We start from the raw sequence: 15737 nt of genomic DNA on the forward strand, positions 1-15737 counted from the left end.
GGGAGTTGTAGCATCGTTCCCGACTTTAATTATTAGAGCTTTGCATTCAATAAAGGATTGTTGGAGCTTATGGAATTAACTAACTTTCTTTTTTTATATTGGAAATGGGTACTCATGAATTTTGGTTAATTTAATAAAAAAAATATAAACTATTAAAAGTTATGTCATCAAACACGAATTTAAGAAGAAAAAAAAGTTAAAATCATGTAATGGAGAGCCTATAAAACTCAGACATTCTTAAATGACGTGTCGGTGTCGGATACTCATATCGAACATCAACACTTGTATGACATTGTAAAACACGTATTTGTGAAGTGTCCAATTCAAAAACTATTTATTTAATTTTTGACAATTCTAGTACGGTTTTAACACAATTTAAAAAAAGAAAAATATATTAATTTTCTAAAAACTCAAACTTATTGTATAAATTTTTATTATGATTACAAAAATAAGAAATAAATCTTTTTGAATCAGTCATGAAAAATATATTTCTGCTCCAAAAAATAATTTGGAACATACTTATGGATATAAATCTTTATTGTCAATTTATATAATTCATAATTATATAATATATAGATTTGTGTCCCCATGTCTTATATTTTTTATATTATATGTATATTAGTATTTGTGTCCGTGTTGTTTCTGTGTCCATGTCAGTGTTTGTGCTATATATAGCACAACTTATTTAATCATTTTATAAAATTTTATTTTAACCACCTATACTTATAATATAAACTATTATATGTATATATTAACATTTTTATTATATTAAAATAATAAAATTTCAAAAAATATATATAATTTTGTAATGACAATATTAAAAAAATATAATTCAATATATATATATATATATAATTTTGTAAAAATAATGTTAAAAATGATTATTTAAAAAAATATTTAGTTATTTTAAAATAAAAATTTGTTTAATAATTTATTTTATTAAGTAAAAATGTATTTCTAATAACAAAATGAAGTTACAATAATTTTGTATAATAGTATACATGAAATAGAATAGAGCAAACTCAATTAAATATTTTAATAATACTTTTTTCTCACTTACTAATATGCCGTGCACGAACACACGCCAAATAAAATATGCATTACATGTGTTATTAACAAAATTATGAATTGTTACATAACTGTAATTAAAACTTGAGATTTAATACACTTTTTAAGACCTTATTTGAAGGGACTATATTAGTGTATCATTAAACGAAAATGCCAAAAAACTTGAAAATAATAGTGATTGGTCTATTTGAAAATGCTGTCCATATTTAAAATTTAAAAACGATAATTATTCCATTACAAATATAATTTATGTTTATAGTAAAATTTAAAAAATATTATAATCGAAAGATAGATTAATAATATTTGAATGTGTTTTTTGTTGCATACAGTAGAAGTACTGGAGAACATTGGTGTAGTAAATGGGAAGTAGACACGTAGTGGCATGAGGTCAAAAGCTAAACCTCGTTATTCGTTTTTAATCATTATTTAATCATATATAATTAAGAATGTAATTAGTTCATTAGCTGCCATGCACTTTGTTCCCGGAGCTTCAAGAACGTACTAGGAGAAAGTTCTTCATAAATTAACTATTTTTTTATTCTCATCAAATACTCTAAAGATAAAGTTACCTTCACTCTCACTGTTCAGTAGTATGGGCCTCTATGGACTTTATGTTTTTTATTAGTAATTTTTATATATTGGTATTTTGTATGTAGCGTCTAATGACAATAAATTTTGTTTTACGTTTATATCACCTTCTTTATTATACGTTTACATGGTATCACGAGTCATATTTTTTTTTTTTCTCATTATGTTATTCTTCCTCTTTGTCTATGTGTTCTTTGTTTCTTTTTTATTATGTTTTTAGCTTTTTTTTTCTCTTGTTTCTCAAGATTTCATACCTACACAACTTCATACATTTTTCATACTTCTTTCCTAAAAACTTGATGAGATGATAAGTTTCTAATTTGACAACAATAATTTTGATGCAAGATCCTCTATTAAGATTTTTTTTCATGTTTGTGGCTTGTAACTCACTCGGTTTCTTGAAAACTTGTCTTCACCTCCTTATTTTTTAATCGATAAAAATTTTGTCATCAATAAAGTTAATATGGTGTTCATTCTACACCAACAACAATATCATCTACTAGTTGTATGACTTCTTGGATCAATGGCAACACCCATTCTAACCAAAATGGTGGGTTTGCGTACAACATTTCAAATCTATAATCAACTGCAAGTTTATTATGTCTCTCAAACCCGTTCAAGAATTAAGAAACCCAAGACTCAACTAAAGATTTTGAAACATGAATTGACCCATATCTACATATCTTCTAAGAAGATTGTAGACACTTTTGCAACCACAAGCTCGCCCATTTCCAACAAAGAGCATCTTAAAGCCATTTTGGATGGTTTATTCTAAAGATTATGAATCCTTCATTACGCCTGTAACCTTGTGTATAAACCTCTACATTGTGGCAGATATTGAAGCTTTGCTCCTAGCACAGGAAGAGCGTCCTGGAAAATATAAAGAACTACATCTTAATCAAGCCAATCTTGCTTCCACTAAGTCAGTCTATGTTCTTTCGTCCAAATCTATACCTAGTGCAACCTCTTTTCAAAACCATAGGTAATGACATATTAGTGCTCCTAATGCAAAACATTGACATAAGTCCATTAAGAATGAAATTGATTCAATTAAGAAAAATAATACTTTGAACTTTATTAGAGTTTCCTAAAGGAGCAAAATTCATTGGTTGTAAGTGAATCTTTAAGAAAAAATATCATCTTGATAGATTCATAGAAAAATATAAGACAAGCGTGGTGATAAGTATCATAATTCAATAATATTTCATGCAAAAAGATATGCACTTATAGACTTTAATTGTTAATAAAATTATAATTCAACCTTTAATTTGGAAATTTGAACCTTTTTACATATTTTAGATTATGAGATGAATAAGAATGATTTATTCACAAGTTTTTGCTAATTTTAGGAGTCTAGGGGAAGATGGAGATAAAAGAGCTAAAGAAAAATGGACAAGTTAAAGAAAAGATAAAAAGACAAAGTTAGAACATTGAAAACTCGCCTAAGCAATATCACTCCAAAGGAACTAGCTCAAGGCTCACTTAAGCGAGTTCACTCCAGTGAAGTTGGGCTTTTTCCCGTGAAACTCACTTAAGCAAGCAACATTTTGCTTGAGTGAGATGTCACTTAACCCAAACCTAATTAGGTTAAATAAAAGTCGTGAGGCATAACCCTAAACACAATTGAGAGGATGATCAGAGATAGAAAACCCTAGAGGAGACAATTGTCAAAGAGAAACACCCTAGATCTTTTTTTCTTGCTTTTCATGCTTGTAATGGCCAATATGAGTGGCTAAGTCTTCCCTTTGGAATTGAGAGTAATTTGTTTAAACTCTTATGTATTGAGGTGATATTTATCTGTAATATTATGTTCTTGATTGATGATTGACATTATCATTTTATTCTTAAAGTTTGAATCATGATTCATGATTTTGATCCTTAGATTTGACTGTAAAACACTTCTAAGCATCTAACCTAAATGATAATGCTTAACATATTTGAATGTTAGGAATAAATTTGAAATGTTAATTGCTTTATAACATTTGTTCGTAATGATAAGATGTTTTTATAAATATGCGAGGAATCGATATTTAGGAAACAATCTTAATAATTTTGTATGCAAGAAATCGATATGAATGATTTTTATATGTGCATCAATGTCAATCAAGATGGAATGTTATATTTTTATTCATTGAAAATACAGACGAGTGAGAAGGATTAACCTCAATCCCAATTTTCTCAATTGAATAATCCAAGTCATTTACTTTGTTTTTATTTAATTTCTTACAAATTTATGATATAGAAACCTTTCAAACAAACTTTAACACATTTTTTCATATTTAGTGAATATTATACTTGAGATTTTAGAATTTTTCCTTGTGGGTTCAGTATTCGCCCTTAGGAACAATTTATTACTTCTGACTCAGTACACTTACCGTAAAATAATCATCACTTAGTAGTGAATTTTTTTTACTAAAAAGCCCAACATAAATTGCTTTTATAAGTTTTCCTTAATTACTAAAATTTCTTCTATTCGAGTTTTTTTTAGCTTTAGAATTTATCCATGAATGAGTTATTCACCAAATAATGAGTGTTAATATAGTCTTTCTGAATGATGAACCAAAGGAAGAAATCTATGACTCAACATGAAGGTTGTGTAGTTCCTAATCATGAGAAAATATACAAACTTTTAAAATATTTATGTGGACTAAAATATGCACCAAAACAATGACATGACAAACTTGATAATGTTCTACATTGTGATGGTTTTTCTACTAATGATGTTGATAAATGAGTGTACACTAAATTTGAAAATGGTGAATGTGTCATTATGTGTTTATATGTTTATGGCATGCTAATTTTTGGTACATGCAATAATATAGTTTCTCAAACAATTATTTTTTGGATAAGAGTTTGAAATGAAAGACATGAGTGAAACAAAGTGATTTTAGGAGTTATAGTCATAAGAAAGGGAAATAGTATATTACTAATACCAATAACAATATATCAAAAAACTTCTTAGGAAGTTTGACTATTATGACTTTAAACCAATAAGCACCCAAAATGATGCTAACATTATCTTTAAAGAAAACCAAAGGAGAATATATTTCTCAACCTCGATATGGCTAGGTAATTGAAAGCTTATTATTTTTATTGAGTTTTTTAAGATCGGATTTTGCTTATACAGTAGGTACACTCAATGTAGTCAACAATGAAGTGAGAGTTTGTTGCTCTTGAAATGGTTGGAAATGAAGTTGAGTGGTTGAAAAACTTCTTAGCAAACATTCCATTAGGAATGAAACTAACTTCATTTGTGTCAATGCATTGTGGTTTCTAATCGACAATAGTCATAACTGAAAACAAAACTTACAATGGAAAGAACAAACATATACAATTGAGACAAAATTTGATAAAGTAGTTGCCAAATAGGAAAACAGTTTCCATTCACTATGTTAAGTCATGACAAAATTTAGTAGATCCTCTAATGAAACCCCTAGGGAGAAACACGATTTTAGAAACATCAAGGGGAATGAGACTCAAGCCACTTGCAAACAAACAAGTGATGGAAACCCAATATTTGTGATTGGTGATCCCATAAATAAGGTTCATATAGGTAAAAACAAATTATTTGTTAGTTTTGCTAGCACTAAAATTGATTTTAATTCAAATTTGTACATTATTACGACATGTGAAAGTGCTAGATACTACATTATTGAGAGGGTGAACTTTTTGATTAAGTTCTATGTGGTATAATGAATTTTAACTTCTAATTTTTTTTTAAAGATTTTCATATCCCTTTTGAGTTGTGTATGATATGCAGTATACACTTGATGAAATCACCTATATGAATGTCGAGTGGGGTCACTTGCATAAGATATTGGCAAGATCTCTAGAGCACTTATGAATATTGGGCACGAGCATGACCTAATAAGCTCAACACAACAATAATAAGAATAGTGGGGGTGTATTGTGATTGATAAAATGCTAACACACACTAAGTGTTTGATTCATATACCTTGTTATACCAACTACATTGTGTGTTAAGTTTCTCAAATCTAGAATTGGTTCATATAGTTTGTTACACCAACTTTAATGCATTACATCTTATATGAAACCCATGATTTTTCTTCTTTTTTTCTTTATATATCTTGTCTTTTGCAATATGCGGGGATTGTTGTGAAAATAAAATATTTTGAAAAGATCCGCAACTGATTTGCTCGTGCCCCTCCTTTTCAACGATTCACTCTACAACTGATTTGCAACGTATCATTCCTATAATTCAATTCACTCCACAAATGTTGATTTATATTCTGAAGAAAAAAAAAAAAACACACTCAAATGTTTAGTTCCTTATCCGCAGGTCACAGGGTTCCTTTGTAAGTCATTGAACTTTTGCAGGTCATGGGGACTATGACTTTATCCTCCCCCTGTAAAAAGGTGTTTCTACTCCTTTCCAAAACACATATTCATTTACTCTCCTATCTTATCTTGACTTCTCTTCTCCTGGATTATTTGCTCTTACGAGCTTGCTTACTAGTTTTGAGTTCCTCGATACCATCTAATTTTTTTTTTTTTGTATTTTAGAGGACTTGTGTAACACACCGTATAGATGATTTACGCCTCAAAAGATTGAAATTGTTCTTATTGCTAGTTAATCTTTACTACATAGATGTTGGTTTCATGTGGTGGCTTGGGAAGGTTCACAGTCACATTATGTAATGATTATAGGAGATTCTCAATAGTTTATAGAAGAGGCATTACATCACCAACCCTACCTCTTTCATTTGTCTTGATTTATTTTCATTTTATCATATTTCAATGATTTTCGCTATAAGGTTTTTTATAAAAAAAAAATTAAAGCTAATTTCTAAAAACTTTTTATATATTTTTTTCAAACTTTTATTTGTAATTTATATGTAAACTAAATTTAAATTATTTAAAAATTTCATTTTTTCATATGTTTTCTTACATGAGTCCTTCAATAGATATTCCTCCCACAGACCCAAATTCAGATTTAGATGACTAATTATTAGAAGAAAAAAAGTGCAGTTTTGGGACTTGATTTCTTGGATTAATAGCATGAATTATCTCATATTTTTTTCTCCTATCTGCTAATTCAAACACTAATGCAAGAAGATTTCTCCATAAAATCTCACTAATTTATCTTGTTGTAATATTTATTTATATTTATTTAATGTGTGTTGCGGTATAAATTTGTGTGATGATTGTCATGGTTAATCTCGATTGTTTTTTGTTGTAATACGATCAACGAAACAAAGAGGAAGAATCCTAAGATGGTGTCGCGAGAGTGGAATGGAGAAGGAACCGGTGAAGATGAAAATCAAGAAGAAAGGCACATAAACCTTAATCGTGAGCAAGAGAGAGAACAAATAAAAGATTAAGAAAAAGCGTAAATAGATAATACAAAAAAGGCATAAAATGAGAAACTGAATTTCGTAAAATGAATATGTATGTTACATAAAGTAAAAACGGATGTCTAATTATAAAGCAATAAAGGGAAAAAGTAAATAGATTACAAAGCCCAATAGGATTTTATCACCCCCCTCCCCCCCCCCCCCCCCCCCTCAATCCGGGAATATATATTTCTCCTTCCCAGCTTAGACTTGAGCTCTTTGTAGATTACAAGTGCAAAAGGCTTGATGAGAATGTCAACAATCTGTATAGAGGAAGAGATGAGGAGTAACTTGAGAAGGGCAATTGTAATATTTTCTCGAATGATGTGACAATCAATCTCAATATGCTTAATACGCTCATGAAAGACTTGGTTAGAAGCAATTTGTATTGCAGATTGGTTGTCACAATGGTTGATTGTAGAGAATCCCAAGTTCTTCAAGAATGTAGGTCAACCACTGGATTTCACAAGTTTTTGAGGCTAAGGCTCTATATTCTGCTTTAGAGGAACTTTTAGAGGTCGTCTGTTGTTTTTTCGATTTCCATGAAATTAGAGACTCTCCCAAGAAGATAAAGTAACCAGTTACAAATTTTGGGTTTCAGAACATGTGCCCCAATTGAGTCACTAAAACCACAAAATTGAGTAACACTGTTGTTGTGAAAGAAAATGTCATTCCCGAGAATGCCTTTCAAATAACGAAGAAGATAAAAAAAAAACAACTTGTTGATGGAGGGTGATAGGAGAGAAGATAATGAAGTTGTTGATAGCAAAAGTGATATCAGGTTGTGTGTTGGTGAGGTAGATGAGTTTGTCAATAAGTCTTATATATGTGGAAGAGTTTGCTTCATTGAGCTTTGTACCCTCTGAGGATGAAAGCCAAGATGAGTGAACAATAGGTGTGGGCATGGGGGCAAAGTTCATCATGTCGATTTCGTGGAGAAGGTCCAAAACATATTTGCATTGACAGATCTTGGCTGTTTCAGGCTATTTCCAAGCCCAAGCAATAAGTAAGATCTCCTAAATTCTTGATCTTGAAATGAATGTCCAGTAAGGATGTAATGTGATTGATTTCCTCATGATCATTTCCAGTGAGCACTAGATCATCAACATACACAAGAATGATTGTTATGTTAATTCCATTACGACTTAAAAAAAAGTGATATGCATATGATAAAGTGTATTTATTTGAAAGGAGAAAGTTAGATAGTTTATCATACCATTAGCGACCAACTTGACGGAGGTCGTATAATGATCTTTGTAATTTGCAGACATGTTGAGAGAGGGAAGATTGGGGTCAGGAGGTGGTTGCATGTAGACTTCCTCAAAGAGATCACCATGTAAGAAGGCATTGTTCATATCAATTTGTTTAAGAATCCAGTTTTGAGAAGTTGCAACCACAAGCAAAAGTCTTAAGGTGGTTAGTTTTGTTACATGAGAAAAAGTGTCTAAGAAATCAAGCCCTTCCAATTGAGTGTATCTTTTGGCTATCAAACATGCTTTGTGACAATCTATAGTGCCATCAGATTTGTGTTTCACTTCAGAAACCCATTTACTGCAAATAGTCTTCTTCCCTAGGAAAGATGAGTAATCTGCTAGGTATTGTTAGCATTAAGAGCATTGATCTTTTCTTGCATTGCTTGTTTCTAACAAGCATTCTTGGAAGCCTCATTATAAGAACGAGGATCACTAGTAGAGGGTATAGAGAGAATAGTATTTTTGAATGAAGGTGAAAGAACATAATGAGAAATTAATTTATGAATTGGATATCGACTATTTATAGTGTTTGCAGTGGGTAAACTACACTGAAAATCCTCTAGATAAGCAAGTGTTCATCTTTCTCTTCTGGAGCGTCTTAGTAGAGTGTTGTCTTCATTTTGAATGGTAGTATCCACATTCTCAAGATTTGGAATTTCATAATCAAACACATCATCACAGTGTATATTATAGTTAGTAGGAATGGGTAAAGATAGATTGTTGGTGCTCCATGTATCATCATTGTTCAATTTGTATGGAAAATGATGTTCATGAAAGATCACATGTCTTGAAATCTCAATACGGTGATATTTTAAATTTAAAAGAATATAACCTTTGATATTGTGTGGAAAATCGAGAAAAATACCATGAAGAGATCTTGCATCTAATTTCTTTTTATTAGCATTAATGGTACTATAATAATAAGAACATCCAAAAACATGTAAAAAAGATATATCACAAGGTTTTCCAAACAAATTTTCATAAGGAGCAATATTTTGCAATAAAGGAGTAGGTGTATAGTTAATGAGAAAAATGGCATGTTGAATAACAAAGTCCAAAAAAATAAGAGGTAAATTTACTTGAATCAGTAAAGCACGAGTGGTATTTAAAATGTGTTGGTGTTTATGTTCAGTTATACCATTTTGTTGAGGTGTTTCTACGCAAGAGGTTTGATGAATTATGCCTTTTGAAGCAAAAAAAATTCATAGCAAATTCAACCCTATTATCAGAACAGATACTTTTAACTTTAGTATTAAATTGATTTTCAGTGTAAGCAAGAAAATTAATAAGATGATTGTGACTTCATATTTGGTATGCAATAGTATAGTCCATGTATAACGAGAGAAATCATCAACAATTGTAAAAAAATAATGAAAACCTTGCATAGATGTAAAAAAACAAGGATCTCAAATATCAACATGAATAAGGTCAAACATAGCAGTAGTGTGAGAAGTACTTAAAGCAAAAGGAAGTTTTCGTTGTTTTGCATGATTACAAATATCACACATATGAGTCTTTTCAGTAGAAATAAAAAAAATATTGATTTTTCAAGACATGCAACCTTTCATCAGAAGCGTGCCCCATTCGATGATGTCATAGATTAGTGTCCTTAACAGTGCAATAGACAGAAGGAACAAAATTTTGTGTGGTAGTTTGAAAAATAGAAGAGTCAAAGATATACATACCAACTTTGGCATTAACTAAACCAATCTTCTTTTTGGAGAGGTTGTCCTTTATCAGACAGTGTGTGGGAGAAAAAATTAAGTTACAATTTAGGTGCAAAGACAATTTAGAAGTTGAAATGAGGTTACAGGTAAATTGAGGAATATACAAAACATCAAGAAGATAAAATTTATTATTGAAAATAATTATCTCAAAGTAATTTGCAAAAACATGTTGGCCATTTGGTAAATTGATAAGAATAAGTTTTATACTTTTATAAGGGTTGAAAGCATATAGAAGAATATATACATGATCAGTGGCGCCAAAATCAACAATCCAATTTTTTTTGAGTATGATGTAAGGAGTTTAAAGAATTCTTACCCGTTGAAGATGGCTCATGTGCTTTGGGATCTACAGAAAAGAGCCCACTTGATTCACTTGAACAGTATTGACTGCAATGCCACTGTTATTCTGTCTTAAAACATCAGTACGAATCTAATATTGATGAGTTGTGAGATAGTCACGATTTTCCTTCTTTTATTGACAAATCTCAAAGAATGTCATTAGTAACAACCAAATTATTAACCTGATTAGCCCTACTGTTGTTATAAAATTTGTACCCCAAGAGGGTATCCATGTTTCTTGTAACAGGTATCCACATTATGACCATTTATGTTACAGTAAGTGCACACCTTTTTAGTGTTGTTGAATTTAGTGTTTCTATTATCTTGACTAGGGAACCCGACCTATTTAAAACAAACATTTTCTGTATGCCCATATTTACCACAAAAATTACACAATATGGAGGTGGTGATCCGATTGGAACTAGCACTATTGATATTGGAAATATTTACAGAGATGTTATTTGTTAATTGTTTTTCTTGTTGTGAAACGAGAGAATTTTTTTTTGGTATAGGTGGGATGAATTCCATGAGTAAAACATTGACCTTATATTACTGTATTGATTATTCAAGCCTCTCAAAAATTTCATAAAATGATCTTCACATTTCCTTTGGCTTATAATACAACTATCAGAGTAAGAACATTTAACAAAACATGTGCATATAGGGATAGACCTAAAATTATCTAACTTTTCCCAAATGATCCTTAATTTTGTGAATTACTCAGTCACAGACAAATCCCCCTGATTTAAAGAAGCTACCTCAAGTTGAAGATTATAAATTCTAGATAAGTCACCTTGAGAGTATCTGGTTTTCAAATCATTCCAGATATCCATGACAACATCCATCCAAATAATAATTTGCCGAATAGGGACAGAGACAAACTGTGTTAACCATGAAACCACCATATTATTACATATATTCCAAGTTGAGAAATTTGAATGATCTTCTGTTGGCCAAGAGTTTGTTCTGAGGATAAACTCTACTTTGTTTTTGGCATTCAAGGTTGTCATGATCGAACGAATCTAAGAGTGATAGTTGGATGAATCCAACACTGGTGAACAAGCGACGCAACATGGTTTTTACTTATGTGAAGATACATATAGCTACTTGTCAATTGATCGTTTGAGAAGATGAAGTGGTGCGTTCATCCGCCATTGCTGCAAGAAGAGAAACACAACAAATATTCAAGAAAATAACAATAGCAAAATAGAAAAGAAAAGAAAGATACGGAGTGCATTGTAGAGCTCTTCTTGAAGAGCTATGATACCATAATATGATCAATGACACAAGAGGAAGAACCCTAAAAAGGCGTCACAAGAGTAGAGTGGAGAAGGAACCAATGGAGATGAGAATCAAGAAGCAAGGCAAAGAAACCCTATCGTGAAGAGAGAGAACAGAGAAAAGATGAAGAAGGAGTGTAAACATAGAATACAAAAAGGGCACAAAATGAGAAACTGAAATTCTTAAAATGAATATGTGTGTTACAGAAAGTAAAAGCGGAGGTGTACTTATAAAGCAATAAAGGAAAAAAGTAAAACAAATTACAAAACCCAATACAAGGCCCAATTATAACCTAAATAAGGATTTTATCGTGTTAATTAAATAATGTTTCTGCCACATATTAAGTTTATAACAGGTGAAATTATTTTTAATTCATGGTTGAAATTAAAATGTGACTTAATTAAAAAAAAAATCAAAACTTATTGGTTTGATGGAGTATAATACTCCCCCTTGCTACTTTGTAAATGTAAGTGAAGAAAATCTTTTCCAAATACTTGGTTTTGCTTAATTTTTTTTACCACAAAGCCTTTTCTATCTACATGCGCTTATACTAGAGCAAAATTATATGTTATATAGTACAATACATACCCAAATGTGGCATTTTAAGGGATTCATCTATAAGTGCCTTCATTAATAATTTAAAACTTTTTGTTTGGTATGTATTGTATCATTCATTATTCCTTCCAACAAGTAAAAAGATTAATAGTATTTCTTAAATATTGATAAACATATTTGAAAGAAAAACACATGTATGAATAAAGATATACATATTTAATTTGGTTTTGTAAAATATTAGTAAACATTTTTAAAGGAAACACGTCTCTCATTAAATATGCACGCATTTAAAATTTTAGTTCTCTTAAAAGATGACTCTTTATCACCTTTTTGAAAGGAATTTACATTTGAATTCAAATATACAAGAATTAAACTTGTTCAATTAATAAAAAAAATTAAATTTAATGTCCATAATAGGTCACTCAAAGAAAAAGATTAACGGTAAATAAAAATGCAAAAAATATTACTAGAAGATATTAAATTTAAATTTATTTAAGTGTATAGTATAATTTAATTAAATATGATATCAACACGAAAAGGAAAGGGTCAACCAACCATTCATATTACTGAAAAAAATATTATGTTAGAGTGGTGGCAGAAAATGTTTAAAAGGGTGAAACTTGAGTGTTTGAAAACTTCAAAACTTTTATTAATTGGTTACCAGATCAAGTTAATACACAAATAAAGTATGTTCTTAAATTACATATGTGTTTTTATTAATAGCAAAGATTATTTGTATATCAATTTGTAATTTGTATTTTTTTTTTATTAGGACACTTAGGATCTAGCAAATATATTTTCCTAATTTTTTAACTTGACTTGAGAATTTTCCATGGTCATTTTTAGTTACAGTGGATATTTCCCTATTAGGGATCATAAATAAGAACATGTTATTGTACATAAATTATAATAATGTGCTGAGAATTGTTTCAAACAACCTATATAATTTTCATCTTAAAGTTATGGAGTATCTAAGTACATACTTTCCTCCTTTAAACTTTAGTACAAAATTTAATATCTTTCTTTTCTTTCAGGACAGAAATCTTTTACTAGGTTCTACATGTTTTGACTATAACATATGATTCTAACAATGTCTTTGGATTTCATTAGACACAATTCATCAAAAAGTTCTTATAAAATGAATGCATTAAACAATGGATGCAAGATTTTATCAATGACATTTTTCTTGGACCATACTACCATAAGTAAGTCGTCACTTATTAGTACATTAAATGTATTTTTTTTTCTCAATCTAATATGTTGTTTTTGTCAGTCTAATATAAGGATGATCAATCATTCGCATTGATTAAGCCAATTGACATCAAGGTATAATGATTTTACATAATGATGATGATAATGTCATTTTTTTATTCATAATGTATTATAAAATTTATATTTTGTTTCCTACGAAAGAATGTCAATTATGAATAAATTGTAAAATATACACACATATATATGCAATATACATATATTGATAATTACGTGTCTGTGTAGATAAATGTGTGAATGCCATGTTTTGTTATCTTCATTCAACTGGAAGGGCTTGTATATTATGTTACCTTTGATATATATATAAGAAATAGTGTAAGTAGAACAATAACCTATGTGTCACACATAAATAAAACGAACAATACCTGATTTTGTGATAACAAAATATCTTTATAAACAACATTTTTTGTAAAATTTCCATCTTCTCCCTCAAGGTGTCCTTCTTTAATAAGAATTTTTGTTGAAGCTTGAGAAACACCTCTTGATAGTGCAACATATAATTGACCGTGACTAAAAACGTGCCGTGTAAGGTAAATTCCAACATTAGGTATAGTTTGCCCCTGTGATTTATTTATAGTAATGGCAAAACTTAATTTCACAGGAAATTGTTTCCTAATAAGCACAAATGGGAGACCTGCACTTTCTGTTGTTTTATGTTTAATTCTTGGTAAGAAAGGTCTTTTTCCAGCATGTTGACCTGTCAAGTTTTCAACATCCAACATGTTCATGTAGAACCCACGACACAATAATCTCGTCCCATTACATAACCCAGATTTAGGGTCTATGTTTCTCAACAACATTAATGGTGCACCTTTTTTAAGCTTTAAAATATGAGGTGGCAAGCCACCTGGAGCAATGGAGTGCAAGTACTCTTGTTGGTATAGACTATGTGTGTCTCCTTCAACTTCATCAAATGACAATAGATTATGTTGTTCTCTTGGAAAATGATCGATAATCATGTTATTGAGTATTTGAACATCTTCATTTTTTGGAGTCAATATGGCTCTCTGAACCATATAAGATGCATCCCATGTATGAAATTGCAATTGGGGAAATGTTTCTTGAATAAGTTTTTTGTATTGAACTTTCTCCTTCCCATGGTATTGCTAGTTCATGGGGTATTTTCACCATATCATCAAGAATTGTAGGTTTAATCCCATCTCCAATGCGCATGAGGTATTCTGCAAAATTGTGATCTTGCAATGATCGCATGTTTTGTTGTAAATGCAATACCTTTGTGTTACTCCATAAAGGAGACTTAACAATACATGCAGAAATCATTTGTGCCTTTGTACCCTTTTGAACAACTGGTAGTACCTGGCGAAAATCTCCTCCTAATATCATCACTTTCCCCCCAAATGGAGCATCACAATCTAGAATGTCCTTTAATGATCTATCTAATGCCTCTAAAGCATATCTATTAGTCATTGGTGCTTCATCCCAAATAATTGCAGTTGTTTATCTTAGTAGCTTTGCAAGATCAGATTGTTTGCTTATTGAACCAAAGGAACCAACTTCTACATTAATAGGTATCTTAAATCGAGAATGTGCAGTTCGACCACTAGTAATAATGTTGCAGCTATACCAGAGAAGGTTGTAGCTAAAATAATTTTTCCTTTACTTTTATAATATGCAATTAATGTACGGTAAAGGAATGTTTTATCGGTTCCTCCTGGTCCATCCACAAAAAATACTTGACTTTGCTTACGATGAATTACATCTAAAATGGTATTGAAAACGATCAACTGATTAGTATTCAATCTCTGTACATTGTCAACATCTTCATTAGGGATTTGTATTGATAACTCTTCTTGTATAATTCTTGGTACTGAAGTATTTTCAAATGCATCCAATGTTAATGCTGGTAAATCAAAATCATTGATTGTTTTACCATGTTGAATAAGAAGTTCATTCAAATCCCTTAATAGCATATTAACGTTGATGCCCATAGAAGTGCTTCTTAAAGTATAATCTTCTGCCATAAAGATATAAAACTCATTCCAGAGACTTCGAACATCAGTTGGTTCACAACAAATTAATATGGTCACAAACAACCAACTTAAAGCATAAGGCATCTGTAAACTTGATGCTTCAATTTGATTTCTACTCTTCATCTTTTGTATTTATATTTTTGATTTTGTTGTGTAATGTATTAAAATATAGAAAAATAATAAACATTAGAAAAATTATTTAAAAAATTCTAAAATATAAATCAAAACTAAAAGCAAACAAATTATAAAAACACTGTTGCAAACAAATAAAGAAAACCAAGAATCAGTAATGCAATGCAAACATACATACAA

General features: G+C 30.2%; 1 pseudogene; it reads right to left on the reverse strand.

Moving 5' to 3' along the window:
- Positions 1-7988: 7988 nt before the first annotated feature.
- Positions 7989-15283, reverse strand: LOC137825331 (uncharacterized; annotated as a pseudogene).
- Between the last annotated feature and the right edge of the window lie 454 nt (positions 15284-15737).

The sequence above is a fragment of the Phaseolus vulgaris genome, chromosome 8 (genome assembly GCF_000499845.2).
Source record: "Phaseolus vulgaris cultivar G19833 chromosome 8, P. vulgaris v2.0, whole genome shotgun sequence".
Classification (NCBI taxonomy): Eukaryota; Viridiplantae; Streptophyta; class Magnoliopsida; order Fabales; family Fabaceae; genus Phaseolus; species Phaseolus vulgaris.